The sequence below is a fragment of the Notolabrus celidotus genome, chromosome 8 (assembly GCF_009762535.1).
Source record: "Notolabrus celidotus isolate fNotCel1 chromosome 8, fNotCel1.pri, whole genome shotgun sequence".
Classification (NCBI taxonomy): Eukaryota; Metazoa; Chordata; class Actinopteri; order Labriformes; family Labridae; genus Notolabrus; species Notolabrus celidotus.
Genome location: NC_048279.1, coordinates 33963223 through 33982958, shown reverse-complemented (window position 1 = coordinate 33982958; position 19736 = coordinate 33963223). Strand labels below are relative to the sequence as shown.

The 19736-nt window shown below is 40.4% G+C and overlaps 1 long non-coding RNA gene across 1 annotated transcript; it reads right to left on the bottom strand.

Annotated features, from left to right (window-relative positions):
* Positions 1-1914: 1914 nt before the first annotated feature.
* On the bottom strand, positions 1915-19111 carry LOC117817469. The gene is made up of 3 exons (XR_004632153.1): positions 19013-19111; positions 2475-2631; positions 1915-2333 (listed from the first exon to the last, which is right to left on the bottom strand). It is a non-coding gene; the product is annotated as an uncharacterized LOC117817469 (long non-coding RNA).
* Between the last annotated feature and the right edge of the window lie 625 nt (positions 19112-19736).

Here is a 19736-nt window from a genome sequence, read left to right as displayed (position 1 = left end):
AGCATTTTGGTTTCCCTGTGAAATACAGTGAATGCTGAATGTGATTGAGCCACGTTATGAAATTTCGTTGCGCACCCACTAGACCAGAGGCCGTCAATACGTGGCCCGCGGGCCGCACCCGGCCGTCTATTTGTGGCCCCCGAACTGTTATTCCTTCACTCTGTGTTTTGGTGGGTCACCCCGTGTTTACCGGGACTTGTCTCCATGCCAACGATACGCAGACAGGCTGTTACTGGGTCACTTGGAGTCCACTGCTGCTGTTAGGGCACTTTGCCAGCTGTAGGACCCTAGAATAAAACGGTGTGTTCACAGTTTGCAGCTCAAAGAAAAGTGGACGGTGAAAATCAGCGATTGAAAGAAGAGTGGAGTGAAACTTTTGAAGTTCCTCTGCTCCTTCAGTTGCCATGACATGAAATGCAGTGAATGAGGCAGGACTGGGCCCACAGATAAGGTGCTTTGCACATGCTGTAAATTTTGAGTTGAATGTTGTTTTTATTTAATGGGCAAAGTGTTTTACAAAATAAACAGAGGACAAAGTTATATTTGTCTTGTCTTCTTTTTTTTTTTTCTTTTTTTTTTTGCTGATCCGAAAAATTATCCGATCCGTGACTCAAAAGCGTGATCCGATCCGAACCGTGAGTTTTTTGATCCGTTGCACCCCTATCATGTATTATACACTCTTTGCAGGCATTCAACAGATACATAAAGAAGCAAACAAGAGCAGCTCAATTGCACAAATTTGAAAAAAGCCTGAGTTTGAGATGATTTTTCAAATCCAATCTGTTTCAGGAAAGTTTTTTATCTCAAGTTGAAATGTAAAAACAAAAAACTTCATGACCTGAATGCCTAATATGTGTTTAATAAGTTTTGCCATCCTTTTGTTTTGCTTTAATTTCATTAAATTGTTCATTTGTATCAAAGCTTCTTAGTGTTTGCACTGAGTCCTACTTGACCTCTTGTCATCAGATGTGGGAGTGTGTGAACAGCAGACTGGGTGTGTGTGTGTGTGCATGTTTGGGTGTGGGTGGAGGAGTGTGTCTTTGTGTGTGGCCAGGAATTTACGATATTAGCCAAGAGTGTGTGAGTTCCTGTGAGATATATGTGTGCGTATAGTATTGCAGAGTATCCATGTACATACACCCTTTGTACTCTTACTTTTAAAGCCATTTCTGCAGCATGACGTGTTGCTAGTTTGAAGTAAACACAGAGAGAAGAGGTCCAACCTCTAACAGCCTGTATTTCATCTTACCCATGGACTGCTTCTCATGGTGGTGATGGTGTTAGAGGAACAACCACTTTTGCAGCTGCATCCTAGAGACGCAGATCACACCGAAAACAGCAGGTGTTTGTCACACTCTGTACCAAAGACTGATGATTGGAGATAAGGTGGGACATTTGAAACACAGGCCTTTTAGAAAAGAACACAGAGTTTGTTATTGATGGAGTGTGTGTGTGTGTGTGTGTGTGTGTGAGACACAGAGACTGTGCAGACTCTGAGTCATGTGAAAGCTCTGTGTGTGTATGTCACAATAAGAGAGAGTTTCGGTAATACTATGTGGGATGTATAGGTCTGTGTGAGTGTGTGTGCGCGCGTGTGTGTGTGTGTGTGTAGTCGGCTGTGAGTGTGTGAGGCTGACTCAAAGTAGCGTGTGTGTACTCTGCGTTGGATGTGTCGCATTCTTGTCATTGATGTTTCAACGAGTCGGTGTCTGTTCAAGGCAACTTCTGCTCTTCAACCTCTGAGGGGACACACACACACACACACACACACACACACACATATATATATACACACATTCATGACCATATAGCTGCCTTTAAAGCTATATAACTGAATGAAAGTGAGCTTTCTGTGGTGATAAATGAATAAAATGACCCTTTCTTGTCATTATTTAAGCTTCTAATTTACACCATTCTCTAATTATCCTCCATATAATTCCTAGTCTGCTGTAAAACACACATTTAAACGACTAAAATGTTGCATATTCGGGACATCCACAGGATTTCAGCACACACCAGAATGTCTGTTTATTAATCACGACCTCGTGTTGGTCTGCAGATTCCAACCAAAGTCAACTAATTGACAGCTGCAGAGAACAGCGTCAGTATTTGAGAACCCGAGTTATTTAATGTGAATATTTTCCAGAGAGTAAAGGTCTCTCTTTTGTTACTCCAGTTATTCAAACATTTCTGACAGATATTTCTCTTAGAAATATTTGATTTGCTTTTGAGGAGCTCAGTTTGAGAGCTTCTAAATAACTAAAGAGCCCTCTCTGGTGAACCAGTCAGGTTGAGTTTCCACTTTCTGGAGGATGTTGGTGACTGAAACTCCCCTGCAATACAGTTAATGAGGTAGGAACAGAATTTCTCAGAACAAGGCTTGGTGAATATTCAGATATGAATCATTGAAGTCTGGAGATATCTGGGCTTGGAGGTATTTGGGAGGTATTGGCAGTCAAGTAAATTCCTTTCACCTCTGCGGTTGTTAGCTCACACCTCCACCTCACAGCCTGTGGTTTAGACCGTAGCTTCGGCCTGGCAGAGCTGACTGGCTGTCAGCTGCATGTCTCAATTACTGCATGTGTTTCAAAGAAATCAGCAAGAGGAAGGGAGTCACTTCTTAATAGAAACCTGCAACCTGAAAAAGCTACAGTTACCAAACATCCTTCTACAATCCAACGTTTAAAAGGGCAGGTTTGTAACATTTCTTCATCTGCAATATAACCCCCCAAAAAACTGTGATAAATGCTGTTCAGACTGTGATGACTTCTCATCATTTTTTAAGAGGTCAGCAGCGTGCATCTACCGTGCATGCAGCCTGTTACAGTCGCTCCTGTTCTTCCATTCTTCTTTCTGATTCTTCTTCTCTTTCTTCCTCATACTTTGTCAGATTTTTCTCTGATGACATTTAGATTTAACGTAAACTTAACATTTTGATTCAACAATCAACATTTAGATTCAACATTTAACATTTTGAATCAACATCAACATTTAGATTTAACATTTAGATTCAACATCAACATTTAGATTTAACATCAACTTAACATTTTGATTCAACAATCAACATTTAGATTCAACATTTTGATTTACCATTTTGATTCAACAATCAACATTTAGATTTAACATTTTGATTTAACATCAACTTAACATTTTGATTCAACAATCAACATTTAGATTCAACATTTAACATTTTGAATCAACATTTAGATTTAACATTTTGATTCAACATCAACATTTAGATTTAACATCAATATTTGAATTTAACATTCTGATTCAACAATCAACATTTAGATTTAACATTTTGATTTAACATCAACTTAACATTTTGATTCATCAATCAACATTTAGATTTAACATTTTGATTCAACAATCAATATTTAGATTTAACATTTTGATTCAGCATCAACATTTAGATTTAAGAATCAATATTTAGATTTAACATTTGATTTAACAATCAACATTTAGAGTTAACATTTAACATTAAGATTTAGATTTAACATTTAGATTCTGATTTAGCATTTAGATTTACAGTGATTTTAATTAAAATATTTTTCACAACAAAATTAAATGTGGAAATGATCAAAAATCTTCCTCTAAATGTGATAAAAAGCTACTTTTAAAAATGTACACTACCTTTTAATGACGTTTTGGAGCTAAATATAGAAAATTCTTTCTGTTATTTTCAGTGTGGACAACTTTACAAACCTCGCCTCATAAGAACGGTCCAGTATTCCTCTCGGGTTTCTTATCTTTTGTTTTTACAGTTTCTAATCAAGACGCAGGGACATGAGCTGCATTTTAAACTCCATTTGTTTACACATCTAAAAACACTAAATATGAGATACCATCCAAACCTGCAACTTGAAAAAGCTACAGTTACCAAACATCCTTCTACAACCCAACGTTTAAAGGGCAGGTTTGTAACATTTCTTCATCTGCAATATAATCCCCCAAAAAACTGTGATAAATGCTGTTCAGACTGTGATGACTTCTCCACATTTTTTAAGGAGGTCAGCAGCGTGCATCAACCGTGCATGCAGCCTGTTACAGTCGCTCCTGTTCCTGATTTTTCTTCTCTTTCTTCCTCATACTTTGCCCAGTCCCTCCAGGAAGTTGCGATTTCGCGATCGCAGCTATAAACGCAAATTCAACCAATCAGCGTGATTTTTTCGCGGCCTTGCAATTTTATACAATCACCGCAACTTTCTCGCAACTTTGACCAATTACCTTAATCTCAGCCCCTGCACGTCATCAGTTTTGTCATTAATTTCACTTCCTAGGAACATAAACATAAGTCCTCACTTGATCGGCACTTTTCAACAACAAAACACGCACAGAGAACGAGGGAAAAGAGGGAACAGCAGGCAGGACAAGTGACCATGACAATGTTGTTATTTATAGATTGAGGGGCTCAGTGTTAGCTTGGTCTCTACCTGCAGTAGGTGTACTTCATGAACCAGCTCTCCTCACCTCCATGCATCTGTCTCATCTTCATTGATGATTTTCACCCCCGGTGTGTGTTAGTGACAAAGACACAACCGGGGGACGTCTGTTTACTATTTGGAGGTTTGACGTTGTTGCCGCCATCACCGTACAAAGCTCTGCGTCTACAGCTTGATTTAATCCAGTTTGGTGAAACATCAGACACATTTAGTAAGTTTTGATCAACTCCAAGTCATCAAAGATGCAGATTCATTTCAGAGTGCGTGAACTGACTGTCAAGTGCGTCTGTCACTGCGAGGTGCATTCAGGGACCGTCGTAAATGTGCAATACAGTACTTTCATGGCATTTTTCTGTGAATAAAGAGAATCAAAACACAGTCACAGTGGCCACATCAAGAATGTTTTCTAAAAACATCTGTAATTTAGTGTATTTACTTGCCCCTGAGATGTTATTGGAAAAAAAAAAAAAAAAAAAATTGCAACTTTCACCGCAATTTTTTCAAAAAGCTGTCGCAAATTCAGGCTTTTTGGGCCGCAACAATCACAAAAAAATCCCGCGAAATCCTGGAGGGACTGTTTGCCCGATTTTTCTCTGGCAGTTTGTTGAAGTTGTGACCTCTATTGGCCTTCCGTTGGTGAGAGTTGTGGACGGTTTTTCACGATGAAATCACCAACTTTAACTTTTACTCAGATTACTGTTGCACGGCAATCCCGCTTTGTCTTGTTTTTACCCATGCTCAGCTGGTTGAGCTGAGATTTGGGACACATGGAGGCAGAGGAGGCATAGAGCTATGTGGGAGGAGAGCTGGTATAAGAAGACGGAGGTTTATGGAGAGGAGATAGAAGCCGTGTCTCTCCTCTCTCATCATGGGCAACGTGAGATCTCTGGCGAATAAGATGGACGAGCTAACAGGACTAGCCAGGAGTCAGATGGAGTTTCAGGAATGCAGCATGGTGTGCTTCATGGAAACGTTGCTGCATCAGGATATTCCTGACCACAACGTCTCCATTGACGGCTTCCTGACTGTCCGGGCAGACCGGCATAGCACCGAGAGCGCTGTGGGCCTCCGACCATATTATCTGCACAGGGAGATCTGACATGTCATACTGGTAGCTGTTTACATCCCCCCTCTGCCAACCCGACTACAGCGTCCAACGTTCTCAACGCTGCCATAGCCAGACTCCAGACAGAACACCAGAGAGCCCTCTTCCTGATCTCCGGGGACTTCAACCATGTATTTATTTTCTACAGAGCTTATTTTGTCTTCTGTGCATACTTTTATTATCATTATTTTCATTGTATTTGTCTTTATATCTTATTAATTACTTTCTTTTATCAGTACTATTTTTTGATATTCTTATAGAGCAACTGTAATGACTGAATTCCCCCCTGGGATAAATAAAGTATTTCTGATTCTGATTCTGATTCAGCATGTACTTTGCTTTTAACAAGTGATGTTAAATGCAACTAACTAGGGACGCCGTTAGCCTAGGGGTCTAAGCGCACACCCCCATATACAGAGACTACAGTCCTTGTCGCAGTGGTTGCAGGTTTCACTCCCGGCCTGCTGCATGTCTTCCCCCGCTCTCTGCTCTCCACATTTCCCATCTCTCTCCAGCTTTCCTTTCCAATGAAGGCTAAAATGCACCCAAAAAGAAACTCAACTAACTAAACTCCTGAGACTGATGCAACACACAACACATACTCAATATTAGTCATGGGGAGAGCCTCCATATATCAGCACTGACCCAAAAATGAGCTTTGAGGTCTGAGAGAAACAATGCCCTGTTCAGATTTGAAGACAGGAACATGTTTGCTCATATCTGTGTCAAAAAGTCAGTCCACAGTGAACATGCTCTGTAATCTAGAGGTAAGCTCTTTTTGATTTTGGGTTGAATGAAATCTGTTACATCTGTACGATGCGTTAAAATGTCTCGCAGCATCCGGCCTGGATTGGTTGATATTTCAGGAGGAACATCAGCCTCGTGTCTATAAAAAGCCGGGCTGTGTTAGACCTGCGCGCTGCACTGTGAGGTACAAAGTCATGCTGTGATTGTCTGAGCAGACTCAAGAGTCAGTGCAGACGAGAGCAGATTTAGTCTCATGGTATTCCAAGAAAGATTATGCAATCTAAGTCTCCATGAATCATTACACGAGTGTCCTCATCTGCACTCCCTGAAATTTCTGTGGAAGTGAATCAGGCAGATTCTAGGTCACACCCTTAAAAACTATATAACCCTGATGTACCCTGAACTGAGCACCACTGATGTGACTGGAGAGAGAATAGAAGTTATATCTGACCGATACGTAAAAATCTGTGGAAGATTTTCATAGATTGTGGTTAATGATTGAACCAGAAAGGTAGTTCTGTTGAAAATTGCAGGAGGAAATAACACATCTGTAAATAAGACATTTACAGAAAAAGAACAAGAGAATTAACAAAAAGATAAACTGTTTTGTTGGAGAAAAAGCATGAATGGAAACCGCAGAGACAAGGAAACAGATGAAAAAAAATGTGACTGCATCTTGAGTCAAATCAAGTCAAGTCAAAGTGCACTGGTTACTTGGTATAAATAACATTTTTTATTTTATTTCTACTGTTTTAAATTATTTTTATTCTATTGTATAAATAGAAGAAAATCCATTTGGCACATTTAACATCTATTGGATAAAGAAAAACTGACTCTGATGTTAAAGGTGACATATCATGCAAAATGGACTTTTTAATGGTTCTCTACCTGAAATATGTGTCCCTGTCTACAAACCCCCAGAGAATGAAAAAAATCCATTCTGCCCCTGTTCTGATTTCTCCACCTTTCTGTAAATGTGTGTGAAACCAGCCGTTTCAGACTTCCGTGTTTTTGTTACGTCACAACCATATCCGGTCTGTCACGGAGTCAGAGCTCGGAGCTTGTTCAGCCGATAGACTGTATAAAATACAACTCAACCCCTCCTCTGTTTTTCATTCCCTGCACACATGTGTGCTAACAAGGAGCTTAGGAGGGAGGCATGCTAGTTGTAGGCTGTCTTAATAAACACAAAGGTCAATTTTACTCCCCACGTCTGCAGATTTGAAGATCTAGTGGATGATTATTATTTATCATGGATAAGTGCTAGCGCTAGTTAGCATAGCTACATAGCTACATGTTCGTAGCTGTGTACCAAGACACACGTCGACATACTGACAAATAAAACAACAAGAAACACTAAATCTGTGACCAATGGTTCAGAAAGGTCCTGCTACAGGTGCCTCTCCGTCAGGATCAGATTCTGGATCAGATTCAGAGGGTTGAAGTAACGCGGGTCTGTGAGCAGCCGTGTATATTCAGCCAACATGTAAACATTAGATCAACGTGCTGGACAGCCGAGGCCACACCCACTTCCTGAGGGGGCGTGGTCAGAGAGAAAACAGAGTGTTCTGAGGAGGACTGAAGAAGAGGACTTTTCAGGCAGACCAAAATCTGATTTCAAAGTGTTTTTTTGAGCATAAACTTTAAAGACATGTTTTGGGGACCTCTTAGACCAATATATGTTGATGAAAAAAGCGTGATATGTCACCTTTAAAGAAATCAGCAGTATGCATTCTTCTAAGTCTTGCAAGAACAAAAAAGAGAAAGGTTCAAATGAGCAAACAATACATTTGAATGCACAGTATAAAACGTATTCAGCTAGGAGGTCTCACTTCCGGTGTGCCCCAGGGCTCTGTACTGGGGCCCCACTTGGCAATATTTTTCATAAATTTGGCATCCACTTCCGCTGCTTCGCGGATGACACCCAGCTCTACCTGTCCAGTAAACCCGACTCCACTCTCCCACCCTCCTCCCTCACCCTTTGCCTCTCCGAGATCAAATCCTGGTTCACCTCCAACTTCCTTCAGCTCAACAGCAATAAAACAGAACTCCTCCTCATAGGTACTAAGTCCACCCTATCCAAAGCTGACAGTTTCTCCCTCTCCATCGACAGTTCAACAGTGTCCCCCTCCCTTCAGGTAAAGAGTCTGGGTGTCATCCTCGACAGCTCACTTTCCTTCCACTCTCATATCAGTAACATAACCCGGTCTGCATACTTCCACCTACGTAACATCAACCGTCTCCGCCCCTCTCTCACCCCTCACACCACTGCTATCTTGGTCCACAGTCTCGTCACCTCCCGTGACGATTATTGTAATTCACTCCTCTTCGGTGTCCCTCACAAATCCCTCCATAAACTTCAACTGGTCCAGAACTCTGCAGCCCGCATCATTACCAGAACCCCCTCCTTCCACCACATCACCCCCGTCCTCCAGCAGCTCCACTGGCTCCCAGTCATCTTCAGAATCAACTTCAAAATCCTCCTGTATACTTTTAAGGCCATCCACAACCGCTCCCCCCCTGTATCTCCTCCACATCGTCACCCCCCCTCTCACTCCCTCAGGTCTTCCTCTTCCCTCCACCTCTCTGTGCCCCCTGCCCGTCTCAGCACCATGGGGAGCAGAGCTTTCAGTCGTTCTGCTCCCCAACTCTGGAACTCACTCCCACCAGACATCCGTAACACTGATTCACTTCCCCTCTTCAAATCAAAACTGAAATCAAATCTGCACTCTCTGTTTAACTTCACTGCCTCATTGTAACTTGGTGTTACTTTGCTTGTTGTTTTTATTTATATAGAAGCTTAGTCCTGTACTAAAGCTGCCGGTGTGTTTTGATGTCTCCCGGGAATGACTTGGCTGACGCGTTGTACTGTCATTTGTTTGTCCATACAATACCGTTTACTGTAGTTGTTGAAATAACAGGTCTTAAGCAAAACTTTGGTTTGCAGCACAAAACAATCCATTTATTGAATTACTGTATGAAGTGTTAGACAGCGTCCACAAGTTTTCATTCATTGCACGTACAAACATTTTAGACGCGGTTCTCCATGCCGCCTGCCGACGCAGCGTCACAGCATCCAACGCAACAGCGTGACAACTTAACAGCGTGACAAGGCAACAACGTGATAACACAACAACGACAACGACAACGTAACAACGACAATGGTCAAAAACCAACTGCCCTTCCGGGTCAAGACACACATCTGATACCCAGGCGGTGACGTACTTTTATACCTGTGCCCTTAATGAGCAAAACGATGACACCTTGTGGCACAATAAACAATGTGTTTCACAGCTTGACCCAAAACATGGATCTGGCTCTTACAATTTATTTTATCTTGTTGTTTTTATTGTGTTTTATCCTCTCTGTAAAGTGTCCCTGAGCGTTTGGAAAGGCGCTTTAAATAAAATGTATTATTATAATTAATAACTACCAATGCATGCTACAGTGAGGAAGGGAGGGGTCATGGGAGTTGTTGTCTTTGATGTTAAGAGTGCAAACCTGTACCTGAGCATAGCGGGACATTTCATGCAACAAAAGAGTCTGAACCAGTTTCAGATCTGGATTTTATAAAGCTGAATCAGATCATATGGGTGTACTTGTCATGTTATTTGATGTAAAAGAGGATCAGTCTACAGAGCAACACTTCCACCATAGACAGTATAAATAATGGACATAGTATCTGCGACATCACCCATCTGTTTCTGAAGCGCTGTTTTGAAGCCAATCTGCGTCTGCAGCCATATTGGAAATGCTGAATTTAACCTAACTGCTGTCGAGCAAGTGTGATGTAAAGATGCGGGCTTTGAGCCTCCTCGCCAACAGCTACAGTGTTCCCGCCTGTCAATCAAGTCAGCTGTGCCTCTCATTATGGAAAACTAGTAATCCTAATATCTTCGAAATTGCTGCGTTCTGAAAAAATTCACCCCCCCATACAGTGTATGCCTATCAAGAAATGAGCTATCCAGACTACACTCATTTTTTGTACCAGGCTGTAAACATGTTTATTTCTGCTGTAAAGATCGTCTTCTTTGAATTGGTGTGTATCTGGTTTCCAGTACTTCCAGAGCCAGCCTCAAGTGGACACTTGATGAACTGCAGTTTTTAACACTGCTGCATTGGATTCAATTCTGGCGGCTGGAGGTTGCCACTTGACTTCAACAGAAGAAAATGTTAACTTGCGGACTGCTTGTACACATTTGTTTGTGTGTGTGTGTGTTCATAATGCACCCTCTCTGAGTGTGCAGGTGTTTGTGTGTATGTAAAGTACTCCCACTCATGACTCATGTTCTATTCTTGTATTTTACGCAGTGCGTTGATGTGCGTGTGTGTATGTGTGTGTGTGTGTGTGTGTGTGTGCGAGCTGATTTTCATGTTGAAAACACATCATAGTCGTACAACCTGCTGCTTCAAAAGAGCAATCTGATTGGTCGACAGAGTTTCTCCTCTCATGCTGATGAGGTAATTAATTCCCTCGATACACTAATGTGTGCTGAGAGTGTCGGGTTTGTTACACTAAACTTTAATGATAGTACTTTTTTCCTGACATTGCATTAGCCTGATTAAGAACAGAGTTTAATTTAAGTTGTTTAAGGGACAGAACACCTCAAACGTCTTACTTCATCGAGCAAAGTGAGAGACCGAAGGCTGAAACGATGCAACAAGGTGACAGAAATAGTGAACTTTTACTTTAACAAACTTCAGAGGCGTTGTGTGTCATCGTAGTAGTACGCACACACAGCATGCACATATTCATGAGCATGAAAAATAAACACTTTACATATAAACATGCTGCACATCTACAAATCTAGCACAAAAACTCTAGACTGATACACACAGACACCCCCCTCCCTCCCTCCCTCCTGCAGTGTGTGTGCATGAATGTGTGTGATGTAATGCAGAGTGACTGCAGGGGTCTTTCTGTGCAGCGTGATGTTGCATGTTGTGATGCTGATGCACAATGTTTTTAATGAAATATGAAACAAAGTCATGACATTTAGCTAAAGACTTGAGATTGCACAATCCGTCATCACTTCATCACTGATGCAGAGATAACCCGATCGACGAGGGTCAAAAGTTGAACGGCATGTTTATTCTAGCAGAAAGAAAATACTAGTTTGGATGTCCATCTGCATACGTTTGATTCTCTCACCAAGCTCTCTCCCCCAGGTTTCCCTCTCTGGAACATCATGTCTCTCTCTCTCTCTCTCTCTGTTTTTTTAAACTGTTTGTCTACCTCTCTCATCCTCTCCCTCCTATTTCCTTACCTCCCTCTCTTTCCGCTGCTCTCTCTTTTTCTCAGCTTTATTTTGGTTGAGAGAGATAATCCCTGAGTCACGTGTAGAGAGAGACAGTTTCTGAAATGTATTGCTGGATTCCTGAGGCACACACACACATACATACACACACGCACACACATTAAGTCAAGTGCAATGACAGAACACATGGAGATAGTGTGTGAGTGACAGTTGCCATAAAGGAATAATGCCATTGAAGCCCATTCAAAATAAAATGACAGGGAGAGAGAGAGAGCGGGAGAAGAGAGAGAGAGAGAGAGAGAGAGAGAGAGAGAGAGAGAGAGAGAGAGTGTTGCGGGGTAAATGAGCACGCACACAAATACACCACATCTCTGCCAGCCAATAGAAACAGCTGTTGTTGGACAGTTACCAGAACATCAGATTAATCAGAGGGAGAGAGGGAAGGAAAGAGGGATCACGAGAGACAAGTTTATTTTATTTGACATGGACAAAGCTACAGCTTTGGGACTGCTAAATGGAATTATGTAAAAGCATTAAATGCACAGATTCCTTCGTATGGCCCGCTAAGAGCGACCAAACTGGATGCATGGAGATCAAACGCAACACTGTAAACCTGAGCAGTTCTTCTAACTCATAGCCGTTAAGGGTACAGCTCTCAAAACCAGCTCTTTAGTTGAACCAACAATGAATCATTGAGTTATCCGAATGATTAATGTTGTTTTAATTATATGTGGGTCATTTTTATTGAGTTAATATCCATGTCCTAATCACAACTTTTGAGTGTACAGAGGGATGCTACGTATGATGTCATCAACGTCACCACGTAAGTCTTCACACACTCTAAAAACAACAACGGCTGTGCTTCACGAAGCGGCAAAACTAAACTGGAGACACAAGGATTCAGAGCTACAAAATAAAACAGGAAACACAAGACTTAGTGTTGTAGTCAAGACCACATTAACAGAGACCAAGACATGTCCAAGACCAGAGTGCACAGAGACCAAGACAAGACCTAGACATTTAGGGATCGAGACCGAGTCAAGACCAAGACCAAGACCAAGGCAGGGCAAGACCGATACAAGACCAAGACCATATATATCAATAAATCATCATGAGAGTTAACAAAATAAAAGACTTCTGTTTATTTTATTTAAGTTTGCTTTGAATACAAATTACAGCAACAAACAAGGTTTGGTTTTGTCTTTGTTGCCTTTCTTTTGACTCCTTAAGTTTCTTTTTCTCTTATCACAGTAATGACAGGGACACAGAGTGCATCAGTGGTGGTCTGGACCGGTCTTGATATAAAATACGGAGTCCGCCCAGTCCGAGACTGAGACAAGACAGAGTAAAAATGCTTCCGTTTCCTGAAATAAGCGGCCTCAAGACCGGTCTGGAGTACTACAGCACTAACAAGACTAGACTAAGAGAACACATCAAGAGACATGGATCTCTAAACACTCAAGGGAGACAAAGGATAACTAATACAGAATAAACACGAACCAGGGCAGACTGCACGGTGTTGAGAAGGTGTGAGAAGGTTCCTGGTTCAAGTCCCCAGTCGGGCTGGTGCCTTTCTGTGTGGAGTTTGCATGTTTGCTGGTACTCCGGCTTCCTCCCACAGTCCAAAAACATGCCTACCAGGTTAATTGGTCACTCTAAATTACCTGTAGGTGTGAGTGTGTGCATGAATGGTTGTCTGTTTGCCCTGTGATAGGTTGGCGACCTGTCCTGCCTTCCGCCCGAAGTCAGCTGGGATTGGCTCTAACCCCCCCATGACCACAAAAGGAAATTGAACTAATAAATTTGAGTTGGGGAAACTTGAAAAAGAAAGAAAGAAAACAAACTGAAAACGTATTTTATAATATCCAAAATTGTATTTCCGCTACTTAAAAACTCTTCTGTAATCAGTTACCAGAAACATTTTGAGTAATTTCAACTTGTTCAGGTCTACAGTGCAGATTCTCACTTAAATTCTTACTCTACATTTTTAATGTACTTTAAATTTTTAATACGGCATCTCCTTTGATGCAGAATGATGCTTATTTCATGAATAGTGGTCACATTTGGAAGGAAAGATATGATAAAGCAGGAGAGGTTGCTACCCTCATGTCCATCCATTATAAAGGAGTTGCAATGCATCTTTTCTCCAGCTCCATTCACCAAAACAAGGTCACCTCTGGCTTTAAGAAATAACAAAATGAAAATTGCAAAGACCAAAATGCAGAACTCACGTCTTCAAAAGGAAACTTTAAATTGCAAGTTCTAGCAGTAAAGGAAGGATCTGAATGCAGCTGCACAGATCTAAGAAATATCACAGGTAGGGACTTGCAGCAGGTAGCACAAGGGCTGGTCAGCAGGTCAAGGTTTAAGTACCAAAAGACCCCCATGGAGGAAACACCAAGCAAGACCATAACAGACTCATGGCAAATAGGATTAACTGGCAACCAAAAGAAATGCTGCAGAATCCGTGCTGAGAGGCTGATGAAGGAAGTAGAAACAGGTTTGCAGGTAGGTTGGGAAGGTCAGGCAACAGCAGGACTGGTGAGAAGTGGAAACAGACGTGTTGAGAGGAGGTACAGGGGAAGTTTAGAGGATGTGCTGAAGAGAAGCACAGAGGATGTCACTGAATGTGCTTCATTTTTTACTTGAATTATTTGTAGCTTCACTTGTTTGGTTAACCGAACACAAAGAGAAACAAAGAGCTGGACAGACCTGAGACCAAAGACTCATACTTTATTGTGCTGCTGGCTGACATTAAGTCAAGAGAGATACCTATTACTTCTCTTTATGACCTACAAAACTGAACGAGACCATCAGCTTAGAGACTGATTGCTTTTATAGAGCTGCTTTTATGAATGTCTGAAATCACTGCCAGGAGTCAGTGTCAGACAAAAGGATTAACAGCAGGCTGCAGAAACAGACTTTATTTAGAACAACAGTGACTGATAACTGACCTTTTTGATGGAGCTCAGGCTGATCATGTTGGCGTGTCAATAAAGGCTCAGAGACAGAGATCTCTGTGCAGGGAGCAGGTCTTGCTTTTGTAGCAGGAGTATAACTTTATTAAAGGTGACATATCATGCAAAATTGACTTTTTAATGGTTCTTTACCTGAAATATGTGTCCCTGGCATGTCTACAAACCCCCCAAGAATGAAAAAAATCCATTCTGCCCCTGTTTTGATTTCTACACCTTTCTGTAAATGTGTGTGAAACCAGCCGTTTCAGACTTCCGTGTTTTTGTTACGTAACAACAATATCCGGTCTGTCACGGAGTCAGAGCTCGGAGCTTGTTCAGCCCATAGACTGTATAAAATAATACTGAATCCCTCCCCCGTTTTTCATTACCTGCACAAATATGTGCCAACAAGGAGCTTAGGAGGGAGGCATGCTAGTTGTAGGCTTTCTTAATAAACGCAAAGGTCGGTTTTACTCCCCACGTCTGCAGATTTGAAGATATAGTGGATGATTTTTATTTGTCATGGATAAGTGCTAGCGCTAATTAGCATAGCCACATAGCTATATGTTCATAGCTGTAGCTGTAGCTGTAGCTGTGTACCAAGACACACGTCGACATACTGACAAATAAAACAACAAGAAACACTAAATCTGTGACCAATCCTTCATAAAAGGTCCCGCTGCCTTTCTGGCAGAGGTCGGGTTACTCCCCACGTCTGCAGATTTGAAGATCTAGTGGATGATTTATCATGGATAAGTGCTAGCGCTAGTTAGCATAGCCACATAGCTACATGCTCGTAGCTGTGTACCAAGACACACGTCTACATACTGATAAATAAAACAACAAGAAACACTAAATCTATGACCAATCCTTCAGAAAGGTCCTGCTACAGGCGCCTCTCCGTCAGGATCAGATTCAGAGGGTTGAAGTAACGCGATCTCTGAGCAGCCGTGTATATTCAGCCAACATGTAAACATTAGATCAACGTGCTGGAGAGCCGAGGCACATCCACTTCCGGAGGGGGCGTGGTCAGAGGGAAAACAGAGTGTTCTGATGAGGAATGAAGAAAAGGACTTTTCAGGCATGCCAAAATCTGATTTCAAAGTGTTTTTTTGAGCATAAACTTTAAATGCATGTTTTTGGGACCTCTTAGACCAATATATATTGATGAAAAAAGCATGATATGTCCCCTTTAACTTTTGATCTGAAAACAACACATTCACTTATGGTGTCAAACTTCTCTCTTTCTATCACACGGACAATAACAGAGACATGCACACTTGAACATATCTGTCCAAATCCAAGTGACCTCTCACCTTTGGGTTGGTGTAATTTTCACAAGTATTGGTATAAATAGATTTTCTTCTAAAATACAAAAAGACAACATGTTTCTTCACAATGTAGAAAAAACAAACATACTGTTGTCCTAAAAGAAAGCATGTTTCTCCTCAAGACATTATTTGTCCTCATTATTTTGTCGAACCGTTTCAAATAGAAACTCAAAACTCAGATAAAGAATTTATTTTTTGGTTTTATTTCTATTTTCTCCCTTTTAAATGTTCCTCATGTGTCTCACACAAGCATGGACCAGAGAGCTTTCTGTTTGTATGCCCCTTAACGCTGAACTCTCTGCCTCAGGACATCAGAATGGAGAGCTCTCTTAATTTCATAATCTGGTTTATAACTTGGAGTAATTAATTTTTAGCCCTGGACTGCACAAAAAATTAATAAACAAGTAAATAAATAAATAAATGAATACATAAACAAATCAATAGAAAATGATACTAATTAATTAATGAATAATGAAATTAATAAATAAGGAAATAAATAAATAAATGAATACATAAACAAATCAATAGAAAATGATAATAAGTAATTAATGAATAATAGAAATAATGAATAAGTAAATAAATAAGTAAATGAATACATAAACAAATCAATAGAAAATGATAATAAGTAATTAATGAATAATAGAAATAATGAATAAGTAAATAAATAAGTAAATGAATACATAAATCAATAGAAAATGATAATAAGTAATTAATGAATAATAAAAATAATAAATAAGGAAATAAATAAATAAATGAATACATAAACAAATCAATAGAAAATGATAATAATTAATTAATGAATAATAGTAATAAATAAGGAAATATTAATAACAGCAACAACAGTAACAACAATAATAAAATACAAATAAAAAACAGTATTATTATTATTATTATTAATGATAATAATAATAATTGTTATTATTATTATCATAACATTTATGTATCTATTTATTTATTTATTTCTTGTATTTATCAGATATTTTTAACTTTAACAGAATTTAAATTTTGCTTTCCACTCTTACTTGTTTTATTAATTTTATTGTATTAATTTTATTTTATTTACAATGATATTATTTGATTATTTCTTTAATCATTTTACCCATATCTGATGTTTTCTGTCTCTCTGCTATTTTGTGGAGCACTTTGGTCTGCATGCCTGCATGTATGAAAGGTGATATATAAATACAGTTGAATTTTAAGTGTTGTTTTCTGAGGGTTTATTTCTGTTCTTATATTTCCTAATGAAGTGGTCCTGCCTGATCTCAGAGATGTTTGCAACACCATCCTTTGGAGGCATTAAGTGTCACGTTCCTTCACCTTCTCTTCTTTGCACAGAGCCGGATAGGATCACTTGATCCAGTTTGTACAAACAGCAGAGCTTTGTAATTAACATTAAAGACTGAGACCAGAATCGATTGGTTATCTTTAGTAATGTGATTGTGTTTACAACCTCAAATAAGTAGATTTAGCGTTAAGCTACTATTTAGGAGTGTGTGTGCCAGCTGATTTATTCTCTAATTATTTAGATTATGCATTGAGCTTGAGTGTGTGTGTGTGTGAGAGTGAGAGAAAGAGAGAAGGAGGTATAGAGGGAGAGAGACATTTGCAGGCAACACAAATTAAACGACATGATCTAATGACCTGAACACAGCCATAATGAGAGGGGTGAGAGAGAAGAGAGATGGAGAACAGGGACGCAGGCACAGAGAGGAAGGAAATAATGGGAGAGAGAGAAAGGACGAAAAGGAAATAAAAAGGAGAGATGAGGCAAAAATAAAAGAGAGAAAAAGAGGGAAGAGAGGAAAGAGAGAGAGAGAGGTTATTCCTAAGGCACCTGCCCCCTCGCTCGCTCCAGTGAGGGAGAAATCTCCCATAATTACCTCGGAGCCCAGTAGACCACACACACACACGCACGCACAAACACACACAAACATACACACACACACACACACACACACACAGCAAATACACACAGCAGGAGTGAGGGAGAGGGGAAATCCTCAAATAACCCCGGTAAATCCATCCAAAATGCAGCAGGCTGACAGCTCAGGCTCTCGCTCGCTCACTCAAACAAATACACACACACACACACACACACACACGCACACACAAAAAGCCAAATACACACATTCATGGGAACAACCAAAAGATGCTGAGAGGGAAAAAAACAAATCTAGGTTAGAGAGAGAGAGGGGGAGAGAAAGCTTTGAAGAGCATGATCAGGAGTGAGAGAGAGAGAGAGAGAGAGAGAGAGAGAGAGAGAGAGAGAGAGAGAGAGAGAGAGAGAGAGGCAGAGAGAGGAAGAGAGAGAGAGAGAGAGAGAGCTCACACTCACACACACACTTACAAAACGAAAGGAAATTGAGATAGACGAAGGATTTTTTCCCTCCATGCAGATCTAGAAAGATTAAATAGTCCACACACTGTGACAACTGTGTGTGTGTGTGTGTGTGTGTGTGCGTGTGCGTGTGTGTGTGTGTGTGTGAGTGTGTGTGTGCTGATGAAGCTGCATGCCAGAATGGTTTTCTTTCATACACACACACACAACAAAAAAAGTCACGTGTCTCCAAACCTTGGATATTAAACAAAAACAAAGGTTCAGTTTCTGCTCTGCTTCATGCAGGATTAAATTTCAAGGGAAAATATTCAAATTCAAAAGATAATATTTCCCTTTTTACTCCTGATACCTCCTAATTCTTCAAAATACTACACTGGATTTGATTTGATGTCATTATTTTAAGTTGAAAAATGTATGATTTCCCTTTTAAGATACTGGTTAACTGACCCGTGAGCTTATTTACTCCCCCTTTCAGCAGCTGTATTCTGTGAAAAGCAAGGCACTCACTGCGCAAAAGGGTTCAGTTCCCACTGGGGCCAACTGTGCTAAAAGGCACTTTGGATGAAAAGTGCACAAAATGTCTGGAACTCTTCAACAAAATCTGTGTTCAGCATCACGGTAAGGTCACGGTCTGCTCATATCAACCTCTGACAATTAACTTTGACCCGTTCTGAGAAGTATTTCAGGTGATGTTAGGATGCGGGCATTTGAAACTTGTGTGTCTTGCAGCTACCTAAACACAAGGGTGTGACAGTTCAGAACAAAACTGGGACTCAAGCACAGAGAAAAGTCCAGGGCAAGTACGGTTCAGAGAAGACAAGGTTCTTTACTTACTAGTTCAGGGGCCATACACATCAAGTCAGTCAGATAAATCCAAAATCCAAAGATCCAAGAATGGAAATATGAGCCTAAGCTGAGAATGACAAGCTAGCAGAAGGCCGGTGGAAGCACAGGGGTATGTATACAGGTCAGGCTAATTACAAAAGAGGCACAGGTGTGCAGGGAAAAAAAGGAGGGGAACAGAACAATGGAAGGAAGTAACACTAGACACGCTACAAAAACTACCAGGGTTACAAAATCAAACAGGAAGTGAATTAAAAACACATGAAAAAATGATTATAGAGTAAGCCTAATATCACAATGGGCCTGTATCCACTGACAGAGTTTTTATGCAGCCAGCAAGGACTTCTAAACCAAACAAATATAGGTCAGTGTTTTCTCTGTTTTAAGTGAGTGAGTGAGTGAGTGAGTGAGTGAGTGAGTGAGTGAGTGAGTGAGAGAGTTAGTTAGTTAGTTAGTTAGTCAGTTAGTTAGTTAGTTAGTTAGTTAGTTAGTTAGTTAGTTAGTTAGTTAGTTGATTAGTTGGTTAGTTAGTTTTTTGTTATTTAGTCAGCTAGTTAATTGGTTAGTTGGTCAGCCAGTCAGTTAGTGAGTTAGTTAGTAAAATAGTTAATTAGTCAGTTGGGTATTTAGTTGGTCAGTCAGTCAGTCAGTTAGTTAGTGAATTTGTTAATTAGTTAGTAAAATAGTCAGTCAGTCATTCAGTCAGTCAGTCAGT